Raw genomic sequence first — 25,130 nt, 5'->3', positions numbered from 1 at the left:
TAAAATGTGCCCCTCCCTCATCCGTTCGCAACCCCCTGTTCCCCGCTTCCTGGATGCACTGTAATCCCACCACCCGAGCCCGCCCCGCAATCCCATTGATCCTGCTGTCCCCAGGGCCCAGCCACAACGTGCTGCTAGCCCCCCAGGCCTCCATTTTGTGGGTCCCTGCCCCAGGTGAGTGTACTCCCCAAAGACCCCCATCTGCACCCAAAATATTAAATTGTGCCCCCTCGCTCGCCTGTTCCCAACCCCCTGTTTCCCACTTCCTGGATGCACTGTAATCCCATCTCCCGAGCCCGCCCCGCAATCCCATTGATCCTGCTGTCCCCAGGACGCAGCCACAACATGCTGCTAGCCCCACGTGCCTCCATTTTGTGGGTCCCTGCCCCAGGTGAGAGTGCTCCCCAAAGACCCCATCTGCGCCCAAAATATTAAAATGTGCCCCTTCCCTTGTCCGTTCACATCCCCATGTTCCCCGCTTCCTGCCTGCACTGTAATCCCACCTCCCGAGCCCGCTCCACGATCCCATTGGTCCTGCTGTCCCCAGTATCCAACCACAACGTGCTGCTTGCCCCCAGGCCTCCATTTCGTTGATCCCTGCCCCTAAGTGAGTGTGCTCCCCAGAGACCTCATCTGCACCCAAAATACTAAAATGTGCCCCCTCCCTCACCCGTTCGCATCCCCCTGCTCCCTGCTTCCTGGATGCACTTTAATGCTGCCTCCCGAGCCTGCCCGTAATCTCATTAGTCCTGCTGTCCCCAGTGCCCAGCCACAACGTGCTGCTCTCCCACCAGGCCTCCATTTCTTGGATCCGTGCCCCTGGTGAGTGTGCTCCCCAGAGACCCCATCTGCGCCCAAAATACTAAAATGTGCCCCCTCCCTCATCCGTTTGGATACCCCTGCTCCCCGTTTCCTGGACGCACTGTAATTCCACCTCCGGAGCCTGCCCCACGATCCCTTTGGTCCTGCTGTCCCCAGTGCCCAGTACCAATGTGCTGCTCGCCCCCCCAGGCCTCCATTTTGTGGACCTCTGTCCCAGGTGAGTGTGCTCCCCAGAGACCCCATCTGCACCCAAAATACTAAAATGTGCCCTCTCCCTCGCCCGTTCACATCCCGCTGCTCCCCGCTTCCTGGATGCACTGTAATCCCGCCTCCCGATCCCGCCCTGTGATCCCATTTGTCCTGCTGTCCCCAGGGCCCAGCCACAACGTGCTGCTAGCCCCCCAGCCCTCCATTTTGTGGGTCCCTGCTCCAGGTGAGTGTGCTCCCCAAAGACCCCATCTGCGCCCAAAATATTAAAATGTGCCCCCTCCCTCGCCCGTTCGCAACCCCCAGTTCCCCGCTTCCTGGATGCACTGTAATCCCACCTCCCGAGCCCGCCCTGCAATCCCATTGATCCTGCTGTCCCCAGTGCCCAGGCACAATGTGTTGTTCTCCCCCCATGCCTCCATTTCGTGGATCCTTGCCCAAGGTGAGTGTACTCCCCAGAGACCCCATCTGCGCCCAAAATACTTAAATGTGCCCCCTCCCTCGCCCGTTCACATCCCCATGTTCCGCGCTTCCTGCATGCACTGTAATCCCACCTCCCGAGTCCGCTCCGCGATGCCATTGGTCCTGCTGTCACCAGTGTCCAGCCACAACATACTGCTCGCCCCCAGGTCTCCATTTTGTGGATCCCTGCCCCAGGTGAGTGTGCTCCCCAGAGACCTCATCTGCACCCAAAATCCTAAAAGTGCCCCCTCCCGCACCCGTTTGCATCCCCCTGCTCCCCGCTTCCTGGATGCACTTTAATGCTGCCTCCCGAGCCTGCCCGGGATCTCATTAGTCCTGCTGTCCGCAGTGCCCAGCCACAACGTGCTGCTCTCCCCCCAGGCCTCCATTTCGTGGATCCCTGCCCCTGGTGAGTGTGCTCCCCAGAGACCCCATATGCGCCCAAAATACTAAAATGTGTCCCCTCCCTCGCCCATTCGCATCTCCCTGATCCCCCCTTCCTGGATGCACTGTAATCCCGCCTCCGAGACCGCCCCACAATCCCATTGGTCCTGCTGTCCTCAGTGTCCATCCACAACGTGCTGCTCGCCCCCAGGCCTCCATTTTGTTGATCCCTGCCCCTAAGTGAGTGTGCTCCCCAGAGACCCCATCTGCGCCCAAAATACTAAAATGTGCCCCCTCCCTCACCTGTTCGGATCCCTCTGCTCCCCGCTTCCTGTACGCACTGTAATTCCACCTCCGGAAACCGCACCGCGATCCCATGGGTCCTGCTGTCCCCAGTGCCCAGCACCAATGTGCTGCTCACCCCCCAGGCCTCCATTTTGTGGACCTCTGCCCCAGGTGAGTGTGCACCCCAGAGACCCCATCTGCACCCAAAATACTAAAATGTGACCTCTCCCTTGCCCGTTCACATCCCTGCTCTCCGCTTCCTGGATGCACTGTAATCCCGCCTCCCGAGCCCCCCCCGTGATCCCATTTGTCCTGCTGTCCCCAGGGCCCAGCCATAACATGCTGCTAGCCCCCCAGGCTTAAATTTTGTGGGTCCCTGCTCCAGGTGAGTGTGCTCCCCAAAGACCCCATCTGCGCCCAAAATATTAAAATGTGCCCCCTCCCTCATCCGTTCGCAACCCCCTGTTCCCCGCTTCCTGGATGCACTGTAATCCCACCTCCCTAGCCCGCTCAGCAATCCCATTGATCCTGCTGTCCCCAGTGCCCAGGCACAACGTACTGCTCCCCTCCAGGTTTCCATTTTGTGGATCCCTGCCCCAGGTGAGTGTGCTCCCCAGAGACCACATCTGCACCCAAAATATTAAAATGTGCCCCCTCCCTCGCCCGTTCGCAACCCCCTGTTTCCTGCTTCCTGGATGCACTGTAATCCCATCTCCCGAGCCCGCCCTGCAATCTCATTGATCCTGCTGTCCCCAGTGCCCAGCCACAACGTGCTGTTCGCCCCCCCAGACCTCCATTTCGTGGATCCCTGCCCCAGGTGAGTGTGCTCCCCAGAGACCCCATCTGCGCCCAAAATATTAAAATGTGCTCCCTCCTTCGCCCGTTCGCATCCCCCTGCTCCCCGCTTCCTGGATGCACTGTAATCCCGCCTCCCGAGCCCGCCCCGCAATCCCATTGGTCCTGCTGTCCCCAGTGCCCAGCCACAACGTGCTGCTCACCCCCCAGGCCTCCATTTTGTGCATCCCTGCCACAGGTGAGTGTGCTCCCCAGAGGCCCCATCTGCACCCAAAATATTAAAATGTGCCCCCTCCCTTGCCCGTTCGCATCCCCCTGCTCCCTGCTTCCTGGATGCACTGTATTCCTGACTCCCGAGCCCGCCCCGCGATCCCATTTGTCCTGCTGTCCCCAGTGCCCAGCCACAATATGCTGCTCACCCCCCAGGCCTCAATTTCGTGCATCCCTGTCCCAGGTGAGTGTGCTCCCCAGAGGCCCCATCTGCGCCAAAAATAGTAAAATGTGCCCCCTTCCTCGCCCGTTCGCATCCCCCTGCTCCCTGCTTCCTGGATGCACCGTAATCCTGACTCCCGAGCCCGCCTCGTGATCCCATTTGTCCTGCTGTCCCCAGTGCCCAGCCACAACATACTGCTCGCCCCCAGGTCTCCATTTCGTGGATCCCTGCCCCAGGTGAGTGTGCTCCCCAGAGACCCCATCTGCACCCAAAATACTAAAATGTGCCCCCTCTCTCACCTGTTCGCATCCCCCCACTCCCCGCTTCCTGGATGCACTGTAATCCCACCTCCGGAGCCCGCCCTGCAATCCCATTGGTCTTGCTGTCCCCAGTGCCCAGCCACAACGTACTGCTCGCCCTCAGATCTCCATTTCGTGGATCCCTGCCCCAGGTAAGTGTGCTCCCCAGAGACCCCATCTGCACCCAAAATACTAAAATGTACACCCTCCCTCGCCCGTTCGCATCCCCATGCCCCCTGCTTCCTGGATGCACTTTAATCCCGCCTCCCGAGCCCGCCCAGTGATCCCATTGGTCCTGCTGTCCCCAGTGCCCAGCAACAACATGCTGTTCACCCCCACAGGCATCCATTTCGTGGACCCATGCCCCAGGTGAGTGTGCTCCCCAGAAACCCCATCTGCACCCAAAATACTAAAATGTGCCTCCTCTCTCGCCCATTCACATCCCTATGCTCCCCGCTTCCTGGATGCACTGTAATCCCACCTCCCGAGCCTGCCGCGCGATCCCATTGGGCCTGCTGTCCCCAGCCACAGCGTGCTGCTTGCCCCCCAGGCCTCCATTTCGTGGATCCCTGCCCCATGTGAGTGTGCTCCCCAGAGACCCCATCTGCGTCCAAAATACTAAAATGTGCCCCCTACCTCGCCCTTGTGCATCCGCTGCTGCCCGCTTCCTGGATGCACTGTAATCCCACTTCTCGAGCCTGCCCTGCGATCCCATTGGTCCTCCGAAGAGAACATTAGTGATCACTCCAGGGCAGCCCTCTGCCCAGCAGCCCCCTTCAGCTAAGGACCCTGAGGAAAAGGACAGCTCCAATGAGCCGGCTCATCGTATCTGCAGGTATCTGCAGGAGAAGCAAGAAGCCAGTAGCCTGCCGTCAACTAGCACCAACCAAAATGTAAGTGTGGCGAGGGCGGGGACTGAAGCAATTACTTCACACCACAAAGCCCTACCACTGTTAGCTAATTAATAATAATTAAAAAAAAGTCATACTTTGTTTACAAAGTGTGCCTAATTTCCTCACTGTGCTAAAGTTGAACTTAGAAAGTGTGCCTAATAGCCTCACTGGGGTATAGTTGAATCTAGAAAGTATGCCTAATATCATCACTGTGCTAAAGTTGAATCTAGAAAGTGTGCCTAATATCATCACTTTTGCTAAAGCTGAACTTAGAAAGTGTACCTAATAGCGTCACTGTAATATAGTTGAATCTAGAAAGTGTGCCTAATATCATCACTGTGCTAATGATGAACTTAGAAAGTGTGCCTAATAGCGTCACTGTGTTAAAGTTGAACTTGAAAGGTGTGCCTAGTGGTGTCACTGTGTTGTAGCCTGAATTTAGAAAGTGTTCCCAACAACAAGTGTGCCTAATATCGTCACTGTGTTATTACTGAACTTAGAAAATGTGCCTAATAGCCTCACTGTGTTAAAGTTGAACTTAGAAAATGGAACGTATGAAGTGGATGGAACGAATGAAGTAGATGGAACGGATGAAGTGGATGGAACGGATGTAGTGGATGGAATGGATGTATTTGATATGTAACGGATTGGAATGTATGGTGTGGATAGAAAAGATAGAGTGGATGAATAATAGAGTGGATGGAGTGGATGGGCTGGACGGAAAAGAGGGAGTTAGAAGGGAAAGAATGTAATGGATGGAAAAAGTGAATGGAGTCGAAGGATAGGATAAAGTGAATGGAGTGGATGGAAAGGACAGAGTGGATGGAGTGGATATATCACGATATATCTCTGTATCTCATATTTATGCCATGTATTTGCTATATACCTGTATCCCCATGTTATTGGTATCGCATGTTTACCCTATCCATCCTGTTGCTGTATATATGTATGCTGCTATATGCACCCCCTGTCCTGCTCTCGTGCTTGGTCACAGCCACTTTACTGATAACCACCATATCACACTACTACGCTTACTCTCTCCTACACACCATCATTCAACTAGAACACAGCTATACTATGAAACATTCGGTATAGCTGTTCTCATACTAACACGACCCCACAAACCCATCATCCTAATAAAACACAGCTAGCTGAGCACTTACCGCTAGCTTCGGCGTCTCCTCAGGCTTAACGCAGTCAGAATTCAATCTAGGTGTTCACCCGCCAGACTGAACACATCCAACTGATTCCCTCAGCACCACACCTACCGCTAAGAAGCAGCTATCATGCAACAACCACACCAGCTGCCCACATATTCGGTGCGCCCACGCACTATACAACACTGTCTCTCTACTGACCTGAACTGCGGTTCCCGAGGGCGTTCAACCTACCAGCACTTTGAGATCATACCAATGATACATAAGGTGCTATATAAATGCCAAGTTACATGACATAACATAACATGCTTGCTGGTTGCTTCAAACCTGACCCTTCTCAGCTAGTCAACATCGCCCCTTCTCTGGCATATTTTGACAATTTTTTCTGCATTAATTTTGGTACTTCACCTTTCCTAACATCATATTTTTTTTAATTCTTCTCCTGCAGTGATCTGCAATAATGCACAATGGTCAGCTGTATTTCCAACCATGGTTTCGCCTACGTACCCACTAGTTTCCTGAGCTGCTTCTGTACTGGGTAGGGTAACCCCTGACATAATATATGGTAGAACACTGCTCTTGGCAATTTTGAATGTAAATAAGAGGATCCTCCCCTTCCTGCATCTTCCTTGTCGTTATAGCTCCCATAAGTGACGTGTCTGGACTCGCAGCACTTTCCAGACTGCCGCTCTACAGTTATTAAACAGCGCTCATGAGCGGTATTCTGCGCAGTGACACTCGAGTATCTTGCTCTCGTCCAGATGTCATCTGCTCTTTCCCTAAGAATAGCGGCAAGAAGACCGTTAATGTCTCCTATAGCTAACATGTTTCCTCCTGTAATTTTCGCTTATTCATGTATCCATTTCCCAGCGCCAGAAGTCAAACTCAGGAGTTTACACCTTAAATTGTCCTTATCCATTTGTGGCCAAGGTATATACTGTGGTCTGGCTCCTCATTTCTCTAGCAAAGGAAACTGAAAGATTTCTAAACTTACATTTATCCCCCATCGTCTGTCTGTCCATAGCAGGGACAATGGTTCCGCATCACCTTCTTCCTGGTAGCGATGTTAACCTGCTCACATAAGGTGGCAAGTCTCCACTCTCACTACGGGATCGCCCTTTGGGTCGATTTAGTCGCGCCAGAGATTCTGACAGCCGTGATTTGGGTAGATCTAGATCTGACCATCTTACTACTCTGTCCATCAGAGAGCAGGCTTTAGGACCACATGCGTCACCTCTCTCCTCCCCATGGAAGGTTTCTCTGTCCTCATCTGACATATCCTGTCCCCAACTTGTATGGCTTCCTTCTTTTTCATCTCTCTTCAGAGTTAGCCTGTCTACCGACAACTCCTTATGCTCGAATTTATACGAAGCTTCCTCTGTCGTACAACTTTGTACTTTCGAGTCAATCATTTTTTCCCTTTCCATTCAGTTCTTACTTAGTCCTCATATCACGATAGACCTTATCGATCGTGTCCCCAATGCTTCTAGAGTCAAACTCATCCTCTAGATTTATTCTAGACGGACCTGGCATTGGTTCATGTGTCGGGAAGAATTCTTCTATGCCCCCCCATGCTTTGACTGGATTAGGTTCCATTAATTCCTTTTCTACGCAATCAATCTTGCGTGCTCTCTGCCTTCTCTTACATTCTATTTCATCGTCAAGCTCTCTTCGTTTTCTTGCATCTTCTCTTACCCTTTCCTCTTCTTGTCTTTTCATCTCTCTTCTCTCATTTGCCCTATGTATTTCTTCATCTCTTTGTCTTTGTATTCTTTTCATCCCTTAATTACTGTTCTTCCTCTTCCTCTCTCTTTCTTTCTGGTTAGTCTCGTTCTTCGATTGCCCTCTGTCTGTTATCATACTTTCTTTGCTCCTCTGCCCTTTCCTGGTTTTTCAGCTGTTCATCTTGATACAGCTGTTCTCGTCTCTGTCTATCCTTCCTTCTAGTCCCATCTCCTTTCAATTGTTCCTCTCGTTCTCTATCTTTTTTATCTTGTTCGTCTTGATCTTCTCTTTGCCTGACTTCCTCAATGCTCTTTCCATCAAGTTTGAGCAAAATCTGACAACCTATCCATTTTTTCTGTATCAGCGCTACCTCATCAGCTTTGTCTTTCTCTCGTTTCCAACTCTTTATTTCTCGTCCTATATCTAAGGAGGTACATGGTTGATCACTTCTGTCCTTATCCCGTGAGCCTTTAGAGATCACATCTCTTTCTGCAGTCTTCTCTGGACTCTCGTCGCTGCTATGCGCAGGCGTCTCATATGCCAGATTGCTGTACCCTGTTGCTGCCTTAAGTTCTCTTAATGGGTACACTCTGTCATCCTTCGTACTATTGCCATTTACTTCAGGCACGGCGGGGGAGCAGAAGGCTCCTCACCCCCTCTTTGCATATGTTTAGTATCCAGTCTTCAGGAGGCGGCTCTTCCCTTTCCTCCTGGTACATTTTCCAGAGCTCTAAGCTCACTAGCCTTTTGTCTAACTTTTTTCCTGTGTATGCTGCGTGCAAGTATGTTGTCATATGTTGAAAAACTGCCTTTGCTAGTGATCCCCTTGTGGCCATGGCATGAACATCTTATCTGCTGTGCCCTTAACCCATTCTGCACTGTACTGCTTCAGCTAGGGTGCGTGATTTGGCAACTGCTTGCATAAATGTATAAGCAGAGTAATATCCTCCATTTTGACTCGTCACACTTAACTGTCAATATTCACCTTTACGCTTTACACTTTATAAATATGTTTCAGAAAAATAACACAATATGAACATGCACCAATCGTCACAGCTCCAAGCCTTTTATATCACGTTTAGTTTCAATCTACCTATTCACTAAGCTTCATTAGTTCAATTAAATAAACAAATAATCAAATTTCAAATCTCCATGCTTTCCTTTTTGTTTCTCTTAAATTATTTACTATTTCTTCACCATATATTCATATTCAACACATAAAACGAACGGACAAACTGACAGACTTAACCGGCCCACGTATATCACAGTCTACGCTCCACAAGACTATTCTTTCATTCACATTCTTCATGACAATCCTTGCCCCTAAAAAATATTCCTATGGAGTTTGAGTCATTCCCTTTAGACAGTCTTTAAACATGTTCAAAGCCTACATCATCCACTATTGGGACTCTGGATATGACTCCTTCTCATACGTGCCATGACGCAGGGTACTGGGCTTACTCTACTGTGACGTTCTTCGTCTCACAGTTTCTCAATTGCTTGGCGATCCTCGTCTCAAGTCAATTACTTAGTAACTCCTCGTCACCATCGCTCGCTCATCGTCACCAGTTGTTTTCCCCCAAACTTCCCTCTGTTACTTATTTCCCCTTATCATTCTCTTCACTCACTGCCCATTCACAGTTGGCCACCTCACTCAGTTCTACTCACCATTCGCTTTTTCGACTTCCGACTATCGGGATTGTCGCCTCTTCAACCTGCCTTTTCAACCTTCCTTCCATTCAGCTTCCTTTAGAAATCGGGAGGGGATTCTGAATGAAAACCAGGGGCCCGTCTCACCCACTCTTGCAAGCTTTATTTTTTAAGCATTTTTCCGCTGTCTACAGGGAGCTTGACATCCTTTCAGCCAAATGGCAGAGGACTTCAGATTTTGCCGGGATCCCAAAGCTTACTATGTCAATGGTTCTTTAACCATCATCTCTCTGTTACAACGTGAACTGGGACAGCGACCCAGCCCTTTAAGACAAGGCAGCAATACTTTGAGATGTATGGGGATGCAGAAGATACTTAAACATCAATAATCAAAATGACACAGAAAGTTGTCAACGTTGACTGTTTTAATGTCAATTATCTAAAACAGGGAGTAGAACAGACATCAACGGATGTCTCACAGCATGGTCTCAACGAAGTTCATAAAAAACATGAGGTATATAGCAAAAACTCATCATTGCCGACGTCAACCTATGTTATTGCTAACGTCATCCAACGTGGCAAACTACAAAAACCTAGTGGCAAATGTGAGAGGCTTAGAGGGAACATCTAGGTATACATTCCATACTAGTCTAGAAAAGTGATAGGGTCTCTAGCATCAGGTGGGGAAACAAAGCCCTCCCTTCAAACAGGTCACTATGACCATCACTAAATAGACAACGTTCCATTGGTTACACAAGCTATAGGGCTCTTAACTCTAATGCATTGGCACTCTTACATCCGTCAGTACTTTTCCACCTACTCTAGCAGCACGCAGGCTGGTCTCCAGGTGCTGGTGGGCTGGTCATAACCATAGCTACCCACCAATTAGCATATCATCTATGATCACTGCAGTGGTCTGCACATCAATTAATGCTTTGAACTTGGCCTTGGAAATGCTCTTTGCTCTGGAGAATATGAAGGAGTAGAGGACACTCTGTCTCCTTGCATAGGTGTGGTTCGTCATGAATGTCAATTTTTACCCCTCTATGTGACTGAAGACCACAAATTTGAGCTCTGGTGCATTTAAAATACTATTACTTAATGAACCTCTGACATCTTCCTTGTTTTGTGCATGTCTTCTGAACAGGAGTTTTGTTCTTTCGCACAATTGTAACTAATGTCTGTTCATCCCAGCCTGAAACGGCCTTGGCTTCTTGGGGCTGGTCCAGCCTCGCTCTTCTGAGATTCACTCCTGTAATTCAATTGCTTTCTCAACTGCAAGACACTGGAAAAGGCCCTCCTTTTCCTTTGGGTCCAGCTCTGCTATAATGCTTAGTGGAATCGTCCATAGTTCACTCACTCCTATATGTATATGTTGGCACTTGCCGCAATCTATTCACTACATACCTAGCCTCAAGAATACTGTGTCTGCTTGCATTTCTTTGCATCTGTACACATGTAAAATAACTTGATATCTTGAACATTTCTGCAGCATAAGCCTCTTCATCTTGAGCCCGAGAGGTGTTACTTATCTTTGACACCTTCTTGATGCCTATAGAAAGTCTATGTTCTCTTATCTCTGCATCTCTTCTGGGTGCGTCAGTCTTACTTCGTCCAACGTCGCCAATCTGCTCTTTTGCCCATTTCTGACTCTTCTTCTGTGATTTCATTCAAATGACAATCATACTGTCTTGTATGCAAGTATGATGTTCTTAATGTGAACCTTGCATTCAGGATTCTCCTTGGTATTGGAATTTTCACTGGTACTGCACGTGCTTCACACTCTGGTTCCCAACATATAGGCAATATGGGTGAGATGCTTGAGCTGGAGGTACTTGGCTCCTTCTCTACAGTTTATTGCATACGTTGAGAGAAAGGGAAAAGTATGTTGGATATGCTGGGAAAACATGTTTGCAGGGTTTTGCTGATACCTCAAGCAATCCAATTAGTTGCAGTGTGACTGGGTGTGTGACAGAACACCACCTGCATGGATGGAGGAGGGATTTGTGTCTGGCAGCTTGACATATCGCAGGCTCACACTGAACATGTCTGTGTACTGTAGAGAACACACAAGTACTTGAATAACGTGTAACATTTTTTAGCACAGTCTGAGTGAAAAGGAAAAATCTTTGAGGCGTCCAACTTAGTTGAAAATTTGTTCGGACACAACCTTTTTGAGTGGAATAGCTGACATACATGAGCATTTGAATTTGTTGTGAGATTTAATAGCACACATTGGGGAAAGGGGACAATCTTGTGAAATATGACTTTATTGAACTGACAACACACCCCTGACGGTTGAGCATATACATTGACACATATGAGCACTTGAATTTCTTGTCAAATGTATTAGCAAACTTTGAGTGAGTGGGAAATGTCGTTGAGGGTGCATCTTGCTAAGCACAAATTGAGTGAAGGGGAAACGTTTTTTGAGGCATACTTGAAAATGTTTTTGAACGTTCTTTCTGATCACTCAGGCAATGTCATTAGTGGCAGGGTGATTAGGTGTGTGGTACAACGTGCCACCTGTCTGGACAGTGAACTAATTTGTGCTGGGGTAGTTTGCTCACACAAAACCTGGCTGTGCACAATATCTGACACACACAAAAGCACTTGAATTTATTGTCAAATTTCTTAGCACTCCTTGATGGATAGGAAAAGTCTTTCGGCATGTGGCTTTATTGAATGCATGCCCATACACTACTTGGTTGAGCGCAATAGCTGACACGAGCACTTGCATTTCATTTAAAATGGGTTAGCACACTTTGAGGAAATCCATGAAGTATTTGGGACTGCTGAGATTTATTTTTACAGGTTCTTGCTGATCACTTATGCAGTTGTAGTAGTGGAAGTGTAATTGGGTGAGTGATGAAACATGCCACTTACCTGAATGGAGGAGGAATTTGTGCAAGGTAGTTTGACTTAATATGCGTTCATGCAGAGTTTAGGAGAACACTAGAACTGAGACACACAAGCTCATGCATTTCTTGTCAAATTAATAAGCACACTTTGAGTGAAGGGGAAATGTTTTTGGGGGCATGCAACTTGATTGAAAACACACTGCCACATGACTTGGTTGCGTGCAAAAACTAAAATACAGGAGCAGTTGAATTTCTTCTTAAACGTATTAACAAACTTTAGGATTTTGGGGGATGTGGATTGACTGAAGCCATGCTCGCGCACAACGTGGTTGTGCACAATACATGACAAGCACAATCACTTGAATTGCAGCAGAGGCTTTTCAGAAATGAAAAAGACAGCATGTATTTTCTATAGCCGCGGTTACATTGTAATTAACTACAGATACCCTTGGGTATACCTTCAGTTATTTGGAGTCATTATACCTGAGGTTATCAGAAAAAATAATGCTTTTTTGCCCTCCCAGGCATTCACCAAGTGCCCCCTCACCTGTGCCTGCTCCCCCCATTCCCTCTAGCCTGATGGCATTTGCATGTTTTCTGACCTGCAAATCATTTTTCTCTGGGTTTTATTTTTAGATAACCTGGGGTATAACTGTGGGTATCTCTTGCATCGGGAAAAAAAAGATGCCCACTGTTTCATTTATAAACACCCAGATTCTCAATGTGCCCTGGTAGATAAAGCTATAATTTTGGCAAGGGGACACCCCCTTCTCTGTCAAATATTTTAAAAGTACGGAATGGAATAACCCCAACCGCAAAAGTCCATGCTTTGTGCCCAAATTGTTTCAAACCTGGTCTAAATCCATTCAGTGGTTTTGGGTTTGCGGTCGAGCAAAAGTTGACCTTTTTTGTCTATAGGAAAATGAATGAGGACTAAGGCAAAATGTTTTTTTTTTGTTTTCTTAATAAGTTTTTTATTTTTTAAAGAATCTTTCCCAGACATTTCAGTCTGGGGGAGGGGGGGGCAAAGGTAAGAAATTGTCTGCAAACGTTCAGTCAAATCTGTCACACATGTCAAAAGGTATTACATATTCATTTTTCGATTTCCTATGTAACTCTGACTCACCTTATTTGCATATGACAGGACAGTTCCCACATACTCTTAATTGAGAGAATGTGATCACAGACCATGCAATTTAAAAAGGGTTTGGATTAAGTGGCTACTTTGACTATAGTGTCTTCAGAGTGTACAGTCAGGTGCAGTCTGATACTCACTCTTTGAAGAGTATTCATTAATAAAGTAACAAATAAGGAATTAATATTGCCTTGTAGACTGAGGAAGGGGGTCATTATCGTGGGATATTGACTTGGCCTTGGCCCATAAATAAGGCAAGGGTTATTATCCCTATTGCTAATGACCCCTCCCAAGATATAAAAGCCTATTAGCATGGTGTTAGCAACAATGCAAGTTTTGGAGTTTTGGTGGTGAAGCAAAAAATGTAAATTAGGAGTGAGTAAATAGACAAACTGAGTAAGTAAATTAAATGTTGTATTGTTTTCTAATATTTACTACACATAGTATTGATAAGCTGAGCATTTTAATTGCAACGTGGTTGAACTGGGACATATTTAACAAGTGCATGCCTTCAGTGTCATGTGAAAGTACACTGTTTCTCTATAAGAAAGTGAACGCATTTACAATGCTTCAGCTGTCTCTTTCAAGCATGTTACAGCATGTTGCAGCAAAAGGAAGTGTTTTGTTGAAAACAAATATTGCCTGGAAATGGCATCGTTGTTTCCCTGTCCACTTCTGAAGACAGAATGTTCAGAAGGCAATCAATATCATTGTTATTGGCTGCAGTATAAACATTCTGAATGGCTGAGGGAAGGTGTCCCACTAAGGCACAAACGCATGGTTTAAGAAGTTAAGCTGCTAAACCTGACTCACATATCAGGCTCATTATGAGTTTCCCTGTATCCTGACAGTAACTCCCACGGGATACCGGGAATCTGCCGTACTGTCTCTACCGCCTGATATTCCGGTATTGCCGGGATATTACAGGTGGCAGAGATGCTTGTAACTCCCCATTTCATGGAATTCCATAGGACTCCATGGGATGGGGTTGTTGGAATGACCGGCACCATTAGTAATGGTGCCGGGGATTCAGGCATTTATCTGCTGGTGGAGGCCTGATCTACCGGCAGTCAGGCCCACTGGTAGATCAGAGCCTCTACTGGCAGACTTGGAGTTAGCCGGTCTGGAAACGTGCCAGTATACATTATAACTGGCACTTTATTACCAGAACGGCCAACTCGTAATGAGGCAAAAGCAGATTAGGGACCTTAAGGGAACATATCAATACACTGCTGGAAAGAAGTAACTATATAAGAACATCTGGGCAGGAGGCCACAGTGGCGTTGGGTAAGAAAAATGCTAATTGAAATCCAAAATGAATGCTTCATCCTGCCAATGACTGATTGCATGTTTCTCTTTCTTGTTCAATTTAGAAAATGAATTCTGAGGGAACGCATTTCTGCAAGACAAGTAGCAACTGACACATCATTTCCTGTCTGGAGCCGCAGCTTCAACAGCTTTCGCCCTTCATTCAAATGTGTGAATGCATTCCCTAAGTTGCGCATTTCTCGTGTCGTGTACCTTGAAGGCATGTCCTGTCATTCACTCTTAATGCCTGAGACGTGCATTTTGGTTATTCAGTGGTGTGCATAAAGCAGCACTGGAACGTTTCAAATCACATCTGAATGCCAAAATAAAGGAAACCACGTTTTTTTTTAAACAAGGGAAGATTAGACTATTATTGTCTGTGAAAATCTGCTGCCTGGAGCTTAATTTGCATGAGGTGACCGAGCATTTGCATGATTTTACTCCACAATATTGGTCTGAAAGCTTTCCGTGGATTACACTGTGAGCGCTGTACAAAATAGCATAACTAGGGTGGACTAGCGGTCACTCAAGGGCAACACCTAATACTTTAATGGTGCATGGCTATGATTTTTAAAAATATAACATTATTCATTATCAACAGTTTGCTTCCGAAATTATTTATCTCATATTATTAATATATGCATATTATTACTGACCTCCTCTCAGTCACTCAGAATGCTTGAAATGCAGTCAATAACTACTGATATTGACTGCATTCCTAGTATTCTGATTTCACAAGCAGACCAGGGAAAGACAGAAAACCTATCCCCATGAGCAGAATATTAGTGAGTGCTACAAGTATAAAAAGAAAAACTCTTGTCTACACAACTATGTTCAATTCAGGCAGAAACACAAGAAAATCCTCTGGCTAGCTCCATACAATTGTGCAACAGAGCTTGGACCACAGCCTTCAGGAATAATGGCATCACCACAGGAAATCTCCTGCCTGCAAAACTGGACTGACCCTCTTTGGGAAGATATCTTGACTACACAAAGTGAAAGCTAAAACATGGAACAATATGATTAGTTTCCTATATAGAAACCTTACATTTTACATATTGCATAACCCGTGCTAGTTTTGTGAACTGTTTAACCATGTTTACACTTAAACTACTAACCAAATGAACATAATACAAAAATAAATAAATGAATGTCTTTAATTGGGTACCACAGCATGAACACCTTTACCTTTATTAGCTCTGTGTACCAGTAGCATTGTAGACCTTCAGAGTTGTCATTATCACTTGTGATGAGCCTTGTCTAACCTATAGCCCCCCGTTTTGCCTTGTGCCATGATATAGGGTCGGGCCATTATCCCGCAATAATGACTTCTCTCAGCGTTATATCAGATTCTGATTTCCTTACTTGTCATCAAATGTCCATTTCCTTCATGGTGGAATGGAGTCAAGTGATTGGCATGCCTTCCTGTTTTTTTTTGTCTCCAGCTAAAGACATTCTCTGCTCCATTCCAGAGGAATCAGCTGTGTGACCTTATGCTCCTGAACTTGTACTTCTTGTCACTCCTTTTTGCCTTCAGCATACACGAGTTTTCCAGTTCAATTTATGTCACTGACACAGTGTCCCTGTGACTGGCAGGAGGTGCAGCCCCAGGAAAACAAATACCCCTGTCCACCTTCTTCAATGACCTGATCATGCATGAGGAAAAAAAGGAGAGATGACATATTTTAGGCATTTATTGCTGATAAAGAGACCTACCATTTTTAGTTTGGGCTATTAGGCGTTGCTTGCGACACCTATAAACCGAAAAGTTTCCAATGGAAGACAGATGAGGAGGAATGGCATATGAGGAGGGACATGAAGCTGTTTGGTTATTTGCCCACCCATTCACTGTCCATGACCATGCTAATCCCTATGACCATAATTTACAGCCTGTGCCTGCCCCTCCCACCAAAAACATCTCCTCATGGGAACTCTTTGAGCTCACTTTATTCTCGATTTACCATCAATTTTTGCACTGAAAGTGCCTGTCAGGGTTTTTTAAAGCAGTCATCTGAGAGTTAATGACTTAAATGGAGTTGTAACCCCTCTACCAGCCACTTGATTTATAAGCACTTTGCATGTCCTTCACCGAAGTGCTGTTAAAAAAAAGCATTGGCAAGGACAAAAGTGTTGGCTTGTGTATAAGTATTAGGCATTTGCCAGGCACTGCTATTAGATTCACAGGTACTTCCTCATTTTGCACCTGCTATCATCAATGGCCAGTTAATACCACTATGGCTGTGCCTGGCAATTGCCTTTCCCATGCCTACATAAAAGTCCAAACTGTTGGCATTGGCAATGCCTGAATTTTGAAAAATTAGGGGGATTTGTCATTCAGCAATAAGAAAAGGCATGATTTTGATTGACTACAAAAAAAACTGCATATCGTGGCATGAGCAAACAAGCTGGCACTGGAAGGGTCAAAGTTTAAGGTCCCTGTGACTAAAAACTTTAAATTTCCATCACTATGGGTCGATTCACAAAATGTGCAGTGTAGCAAATTAGGAGATGCATGTGAAAATGTCGGATTTGCACCTGCTATCTTTACTCAATTTAGATCGCAAGTTCTCAAAAAGTAATGCAATAAAAAAAATGTGCAGGATTCTGAACTTTCTTTATTCACTCTACATTGAGAAGTACACTGGTCACATTGTTCACAAAGGTGTCCAGCGCATTTCTAGGTGTCTGGGTGACTGCGCATATGATGTGCTGTTCATCCCCACTTGCATCCATGTGTGTGGCGAGCGGATTCCGTGTACTAATGTACAACAGATTCCCAGTACTCATGTGGGTGCTTAGAGCACATATCACAGTGATGGACCTGTCACTGTGAAATTCCCAAAAAGGAAAAACAAATGCCTATCTTTTGCGGGATAGAAATTAAAGTGAGACAGTAGTAGCTCATACCGAAGCTATTGCACTTGAAAAAATGCATGACATGGTCATGAATGCCCGTGTCATGCATTGTGCATTGTCATTCACCCATTCCACACAGGCACATTTCAAAACACTTCCCTTTTCTGCATTTACAATGTACTTTTAAATGTGCAGAAATGCCCCTCTTCACCTGTTGCTTTGTGCAATTGAGCACATGAGGGGAAGATTCATAAAGGGCATCTAACAAAAGTAAACGGTCAGATGAATGTATGTGTGATGCCATCATGCGCAGTAGAGGCTGCAGGAACTCACAGAATGCTCCTCTAGAGTGAGTTGCTGCCTTAGAATATACAGTGGTTCAATTCGCATAGCTTCGCCTATTGTCACTGCTAGTGGGAGCTGTAGCCTTAGGGGATATAGTGGTTCTACTCTGAATGAAAACCTGCCCTTTGGCCTGTTTACACAGGCCTGTACACTAGTTGTGTATAAAGGGTAAGGTTTCCTGAAGAAAATGGTGAACAGGATGTACCAACACATCTCTTTCTTGCACCAGAAAAACATTTGAGAATGGAGCCCACAAAGTGTAAAAATGGTGCAAATCTGGAGATGCCTGGATCATCGCTGCGTTGTTCATTTGCACATTTCTAAGATGCTCCGTGCATCTCCAGGTGCAATTCTGAGATGCTCACTCTCACTGACATCTCCTGAAAGGCTCAATGTTTGTGAATCAGGCAGTGGATGTTCTTTTTTAAGATTCTAAATATTTGGAAACATTCAAGTCACCTTACACATAAAGGTGACATGCCCATTTCCAGGAGCAGTGATCTAGTTCAAAAGGTGCACTAGGCAGCCCTGTTGCATGCATCAGTATTCAGGGTGTGTGCCCGGAACTAATTTATGACAGGATCCCAGCACCCACGTGGATGCTAGGAACAGATGTGACCCTGCCAAGAATGAATGGGGACCTCTTGCAACCTAGGGCAGGATGCCTACCAGGGTACTTTGCAGGGCCAGCCCTGAGTTGTGGGGGGCAGTATCTGCCCATTCTACATGTAATGTGCCTGCTAGCATGTATTAAGTATCATTGCTGCTTGCCCAAAACCTGCTGTGCCTTATGCTGGCCAGTGTTCTTCGTCTTGTCCAACAGGACGACAGCTACCAAAGGTCCTTCCAGCAGACACCCAACTCCACAGCTCACTGGGGAGAGAGAGTCGGCACGAGTGCCAATACAGCAGAGCAAACTAGCCATTCTATTCTATCTGGAGGCCAACATGGCAATTGACTGTGATTACAGACGTCCGTCCGCCGTTGCCTAGAGGTTTAGAAGTATAAGGGCATGAAAAAAACAAGTGAAACCTAAGCAATTAGAAACTATATGTTTGCGCCATGTAAAGTTGGTTGGACCTAGTAAGAGAAAGGGAAATTAGCCATTGCTATTTTTGTGCTGCCCCTGGATAGGATCTACAAAGAAGACCCCACAGGGAGTCAGGCTGATATTGGGTCTGCCTTTAGGCCATCACAAATAGCCAGTCAGCTATTTTCTAGTAGGGGTTACATATCTCTAATGACCATTAGGGATTTAAGGACGCCCGGGTGGGTAATCCCCGGGAGATGAGAGAAAGAGGTACGCCCTTAGTGAGCCCCTTCCAAGTTCTTCTATTAAAAACCCTTGAGCCATCTTCAAGAGTTGTATTCTTGAGGCCATCTGTGACACAAATGTCATGATGACAGTCCTTTAGAGTAGGAGTGGGTGAGCCTTGAAGTGCTCAACTCTACTGACTGCTCAAGCAATGCAAAGAATGGTTTGAATCCGCTTTTGCCACTCGGGCCTCCATGGTGATGGCTCATGAGTGGTATTAAGCAAGTCCATAAATGTCCAATTGAGTCATACACAGCTCCAATCGGCGTGATTCACTTTGAGACAATAGGTCTCTACTGCACAAATTCGATTAATGCTTATTCGAACACTAGACATATATTGATTTGAATCAGCATAATCTTTTTTAAGCTATAGGAAACTATATGTTTGCGCCATGTAAAGTTGGTTGGACCTAGTAAGAGAAAGGGAAATGAAATCATGAACTTCCTGTTTCTTCCTATTATTCCCCCTCTGGATGGAGACCAGGCAAGGGAGCAGCAGAAGGTGGGATGAGGAAGTATACATTTAAGGGTAGTGCTTTCCTCCACTTCCCCAACCCAGGAGAACCCACGTCAGGATCAGTAGCAGCAGGAGCAGCATCCACAGTCTCAGGCTGCTGAAGTGCAGCAACCTCCAGGAGCCGCACTTGAGCAACAGAGGGGGACCCTGAAAACGCTGAACTTCAGGGCGGTGGGGCCAAACAGGGGTTTAAAGTCAGTGGCGTGGCGATACTTCACCGCTGCCCTAGGGCAACAATCAAACAAAACGGTAACAAAGGTTCTATGCAACCTTTTGTGGGGAGGGAATAGGCCAAGGAAAAGGGCTCAATACTACCAAAGACATGCTTAGAAATCTGGTTAGGAAACATTTTTTTTAGTGTATCGACAGGTACCTCAGCAGTGGCTGCACCTATCACTCTCACCCACACAAGGATACTCAAGCAGCGCATGAACGCCTTTCCCCTTGATGGACACAGGGACCTCCAACTAGCCTGACATTGATTTCCCAGGTTTGTAGAATTTGCCACATGGTAGTGCTGGGGGCAACGGCAATGGAGGGTGCTGATGCCATTGTGACATATTTAAAGCGCATCCATGTCGCAACATGGAAGACCGACATGAGCAAGGGTCAGTAAATAATTGCCTTTTGTTATTTGTCCATCCTACCTCTACAAAGAAATAAAATAACAAAATTAACATAAAATGAACACATCACATCTAACAAATTACAAAAAGGAAGAACATAATAACCAGTTTACACTGTGCTTTAAGCTGTAACACTCCCACTTCTATTATTGTTTTCCATTTTAACTAATTATTTTCTGATTACTTTTTTCTGAGGTGCATTGAAACTCCCCTGACTACTTTATGTGAGAAGCCACACCTTACAAATTGTTAAGGGTCATCCCTTAAAGTAAAGCTGCACCTTGAAAACGTATTAAGTGGCATCCCTTGTAGGGAAGCTGTTCCTTAGAAAATTCAGATTTATCCATTCTAGTAAAGTCACTCTTCAAAACATAACAGTTATGGGTCCTGGGAGGATAGCTCAGCGTCGACGTGCTCGTCTTGGAAACAAGAAGACATGAAATACAATTATTTATAGCTAAGTAGCTCCTTGAAAAATTGTTAATTGTCATTGTTTGTAATGAACCACCTCTTTGGAAAAGTGTTGAGAGTCATCCCTTGTGCAAAAGCTTCTCTATGAAAAATTAATATTCATCCTTTATAGCAAAGTGACCCCTAACAAAATTATTTTTCAAATAAATGTGAGTCATGATGACACCAGTGGAGATCTTGTTTATGAAAAGTCATTCAGGGGACAAAGGTGGGGGAAATGAGTGGGTAGAACCGGTCTTGACTAGGTCTAAATTGCAGATAGGCAGGCGAATCACAAGTAGGAAGAGAAAGAGCACATTGATCATGCCATATCATGCCACATAAGCCAGCAAATCACAGATAGGAAAGGGGTTGCACCTGTGACCAGACCATTACCTCACCTCCCTACATGTGTATATAAGGATGGGTTTGCCTAGTCATTTTAGCAGAGTTCAAGAGCTGTTGATGATGATGTAGCCTGTATATCCTGAGTCTTGCCTGTTGGAATTATTAAAATCTGATGACTTCTTGAAACCAGCCTGAGTGTCCTGCTTGCTCCAGGGTCTCTTTTTCACTAGAGAAATGCGAAGGCCCAGAGAGTTGGGGTGGGGGGAGCCTCATGAACAACAGTAGTGTTATTGTGTGAGAGTCCGGGAAGACCACCAAATAACCTTGAACTAGAACACTGCAGTCCTTCTGTGTAAACAAAGCAGTTTGCTTTGCTCAGGCCTTTCTGTGCTGAGCCCCATTGTTCTAGTAAACACAAAGAAAACAGATGACTGACAACTCCCCAGGAAAACTGTAGGTACCTGTATGAATTGCAGTTTTTGCCCATGGACACTTTTATTGGAAAAATGTCTAGTGCAGTGATGAAAGCCGTCCTTGGCTAATATTTACACAGGACAGGTGCTGTCCAATGAAACTTTTTGTTGGAACGATTCCTAGTCACAAATGATGCTTGTGTCCTCATAAATTTGTTTCGAAAAATGTTCAGTGGCGGCAAATTCTGGTGATTGTAAGCATAGAATAGAGATGGCACAAAAAAGTTAGAAATAAAGTAAGCTCAGGCCCTGCACACAGCTGTTTGGGGCGGCAGAAGAAAAAGACCAGAACACAGATGTCTAGAAGGAGAGGAAGAGCAGCAAGTCTTTCCAGGTGAGAGGGGTCAACTCCCTCCTAATTTTGTTACTGTTTTGTTAACCCACTTGCTGGATTTTGGCTATTTTGAAACATTTATTAGCAGAACTTGAATTATTTTTGAGCTGCTTGGGGAAAGTCCTCATTCTGGATTGGCTATATGCTGGCACCAGTAAATCCAGTGGACATTTAATTCTTTTTGAAGCATCGTATCCTATTTTTGTTACATTTCTGATGAAAAGCTCATGGTACAGTAATAGGTGGCTTTTGGGATTTTTTTAATTTCTTTTCATTTTTCCATTTTTCCTTGCATTGTGGATTTTTCCAGGCATCTAATTCTGTCCAGCCCTCATTGTTCTGTCCTCTGCAGTTAGTGAATATGAGGTGTTTTGCACTTCATTTGATATCATTTGAGGTTATCTATCACAACCTGGTGAGGCAAATAGTTAGTTTTTAAGGTGACTAGGATTTCTTGGAAAAAGTTTGATCAGTCTTAGTCTTGATTTGAGGTAGAGGCAATGCCAATGATTTCAGCCATTTCATTAATAACTTTAAGTGTGTAGTGGATAGTGACTACAATAATGGCAATGTTTTATAAACATTGGGAGTTTTCCCAACTCCAACCTGGCTGCCCTTAAATGCAAGTGTAGGGCAGCTGAGCAGAAACCATCTGACAAACTGGCCTGCCACCTCCTTTAAAAACAAAATCAACTCTGCATACGCTCCAAGAAAAGAGTTTTTATTCAAACCTGCATCTCCGCAGCTTCAAACAACATGGCCAAACTTTTCAAAGTCTGCAAGGACCTTGTCAATCCTGCAGCAGCCTCTTCTTCTGTCACACCCACCCAGGACATTTGCTTAGTCCTGGCTGCATACTTCACCACAAAAGCCCAAGACAGTCTTTCCAGCCTCCGATGTCGGAGAGAAACTGGAACATTTATACATATCCGGTGGGAATGCCCTCGTATTCAGGCCTTCTGGGGGGAATGCTGCAGGGAACTGTCTGGTATACTAGGCCACAACATAACATTAGATCCGAAAATACTGTTACTGGGTAAACCAGACGAAGGCGTTGCGAACAAATGGGAAGGATTGCTCCTCGCAACGGCCGCAGGACTAATGAAGCGAAACATCGCACGGAAATGGGGCGCTCCGGAGCCCCCAACATTGGAACAGTGGGCAGATGACATGGACACATGCGCAATGCTGGAACACAGAATCTACAAAGCAAGGGGCTGCCCTACTAAAGCCTTCAAGATTTGGGGGAAATGGGAGGAACGCGACTCCCGGTAATCCTTGACACTTCAAGGGAACACACTTCTGAACCCAGGGAGGCTGCTGTAGACGGAATTTGTCAGACCTCGAATATGCTTTATTATTAATTCACTCTTTTGAATGCATATGTTGTGATTTTATTTGTTGTGTTCTTGTTGATTGTGTTCGTTGTCAAAATCAATACAATATACTATTAAAAAAAAAGACAGTCTTTCCACCCCCTCTTCTACACCGCAGCATATACCAACACCCAAACAGGTGGACCCATGCTCATCTAAAACCATTAAAGACAATATTGACTCCCTTTCCCCAGCCTTGGCTGATCTCTTCAATCTTTCCTTTTCCACTGGAGTTTCCAACTGCCCTTAAGCACTCCCTTGTGCACTCTATGCTTAATAAAACCCTCTGCTGACCCCTCCATTCCGGCAAACTACCACCCAATCTCCATCACCCCTTTCGGGGGAAACTCCAGGAGAAGTTGGCTATCTCTCAGCTGACCCTACACAATGAATCTATTGGTTGCTTTCATGACCATCAGTCTGGCTTTAGAGAATCCAGAGGCACGAAAACAGCTCTTTTGAACACCAGTGAAGGCCTGCTCTCAAATCTTGACACTGACACTCCATCTGTCCTCATTCTCCTTGACGTCTCCTCTGCCTTTGACATGGTTAACCACAACATCCTGATTGAACATCTCTATGACACCCTGGTAATCACTGGGCAGGCTCTGGCGTGGTTAACCTCCTTTCTCTCTGACTGCCTATTCCAGGTGGAACTCGGAGCCTTTCTCTCGACTATAGCTTTCTCAACCTGTGGCGTTCCCCAAAGATCTAACCTATCCTCTTGGTATTTCAACATCTATATGGCTGCCCTGGCACGTGTAATTGCCACTTTCACTTTTAACTTCCAGTGTTACACGGGTGACACGCAACTTTCTTTCAGGCTACCCTCAGCCGCCTCTTCCTCCTCAGTCATATCTGACTGTCTGTCCGCTATCCAGTCCTGGTGTGCCGCAAACCACCTCTGCCTTAATGCCAGTAAGACTGAGATCGTTCGCATTGGGACCCCTGCACCCGCTTTCCCACTTTTACTCTGGCCAGCCTCCGTTGGCGCTGCGCCTGTACCCACCTGCGAGGCAAGAAACCTTGGGGTAATTTTTTACTCCACTCTCTTCTTCTCCTCTCACATTTTGGACATCTCTAAAAAGTCTAACCATCAGCTACACCTCCTCAGAGTTACTCTGCCTTTTCTCAGTTTCCCCTAGTGGCTTACTGCCTCCAGAACCCTTTTTCTCTCTAGCCTCTTCCTCAGCCTCCCTTCCTCTGCCCTACGCCCTTTGAAACTCATCCAGAACAGAACCACAGCACATATCCTTGGCTTCAAGCGCAGGGACCACATCTCTGCGGAGCTGAATTCCCTTCACTGGCTCCCCGTGGCAGAAAAGGATCAAGTTCAAGACCCTATGCATTATACACAAGGCTTCTTGGGCCTGGGACCTACCTACCTGCAACGCTGCCTACATAAATACTTTCCCAGACAAGCCATCCACTCATCTACCTCCAACCTTCTGCGAGTGAGCTGGTTCTCCAAACAGAGATTTTGAGGAGGATCCCTGTCCTATCTGGAATAGCCTCCCTGCGGCCCTTCATCTTGAGCCTGATCTTTTTAAGTTCTGGAAACTCCTCAAGACCTTCCTTTTTTCCTCTTCCTTCTCTCTCCCTCTAGCCCTCTACCCTACTAACCTAGCTCTCTGCTCTTTCTCTCCCTCCTCTTTCTTGCAGCTTGCTGACTGGCCACCTGGTGTACCTCAGAGTCACACAGGTCTTGGCACCCCCGCCAGTCCTCTTTTGCACTTGCCTCAGGGCCCTACACCCCACTCACACTCACTGCACTTGTAAATGAATCCATGAGAGTGGCTCTCTCTGCACTTACCCCAGTCTCTACCGACTGGGCGCACTTCGACCTCCCCCTCCCTGTGACCATGTACACTTCCATGTTCCGTACGCACCATGCCTGAAGAGCATCTGTCTATTCTCCCTTGCCTTCACCCCTTAATTGAACTGTTAAAACTTCAGAATCGCCATTAGGCCTATTTGCTGTATCCCAAACTCTTAAATGTATTTCACACACTTACTCTGCCTGTGCAGACTATTATCATCTCAGAAATTCAAGGGCTCTGAGCGACTGTTGT

The sequence above is a fragment of the Ambystoma mexicanum genome, chromosome 6q (genome assembly GCF_040938575.1).
Source record: "Ambystoma mexicanum isolate Mex_15411 chromosome 6q, UKY_AmexF1_1, whole genome shotgun sequence".
NCBI lineage: Eukaryota > Metazoa > Chordata > Amphibia > Caudata > Ambystomatidae > Ambystoma > Ambystoma mexicanum.
Note: the sequence above shows the minus strand (reverse complement) of the source record.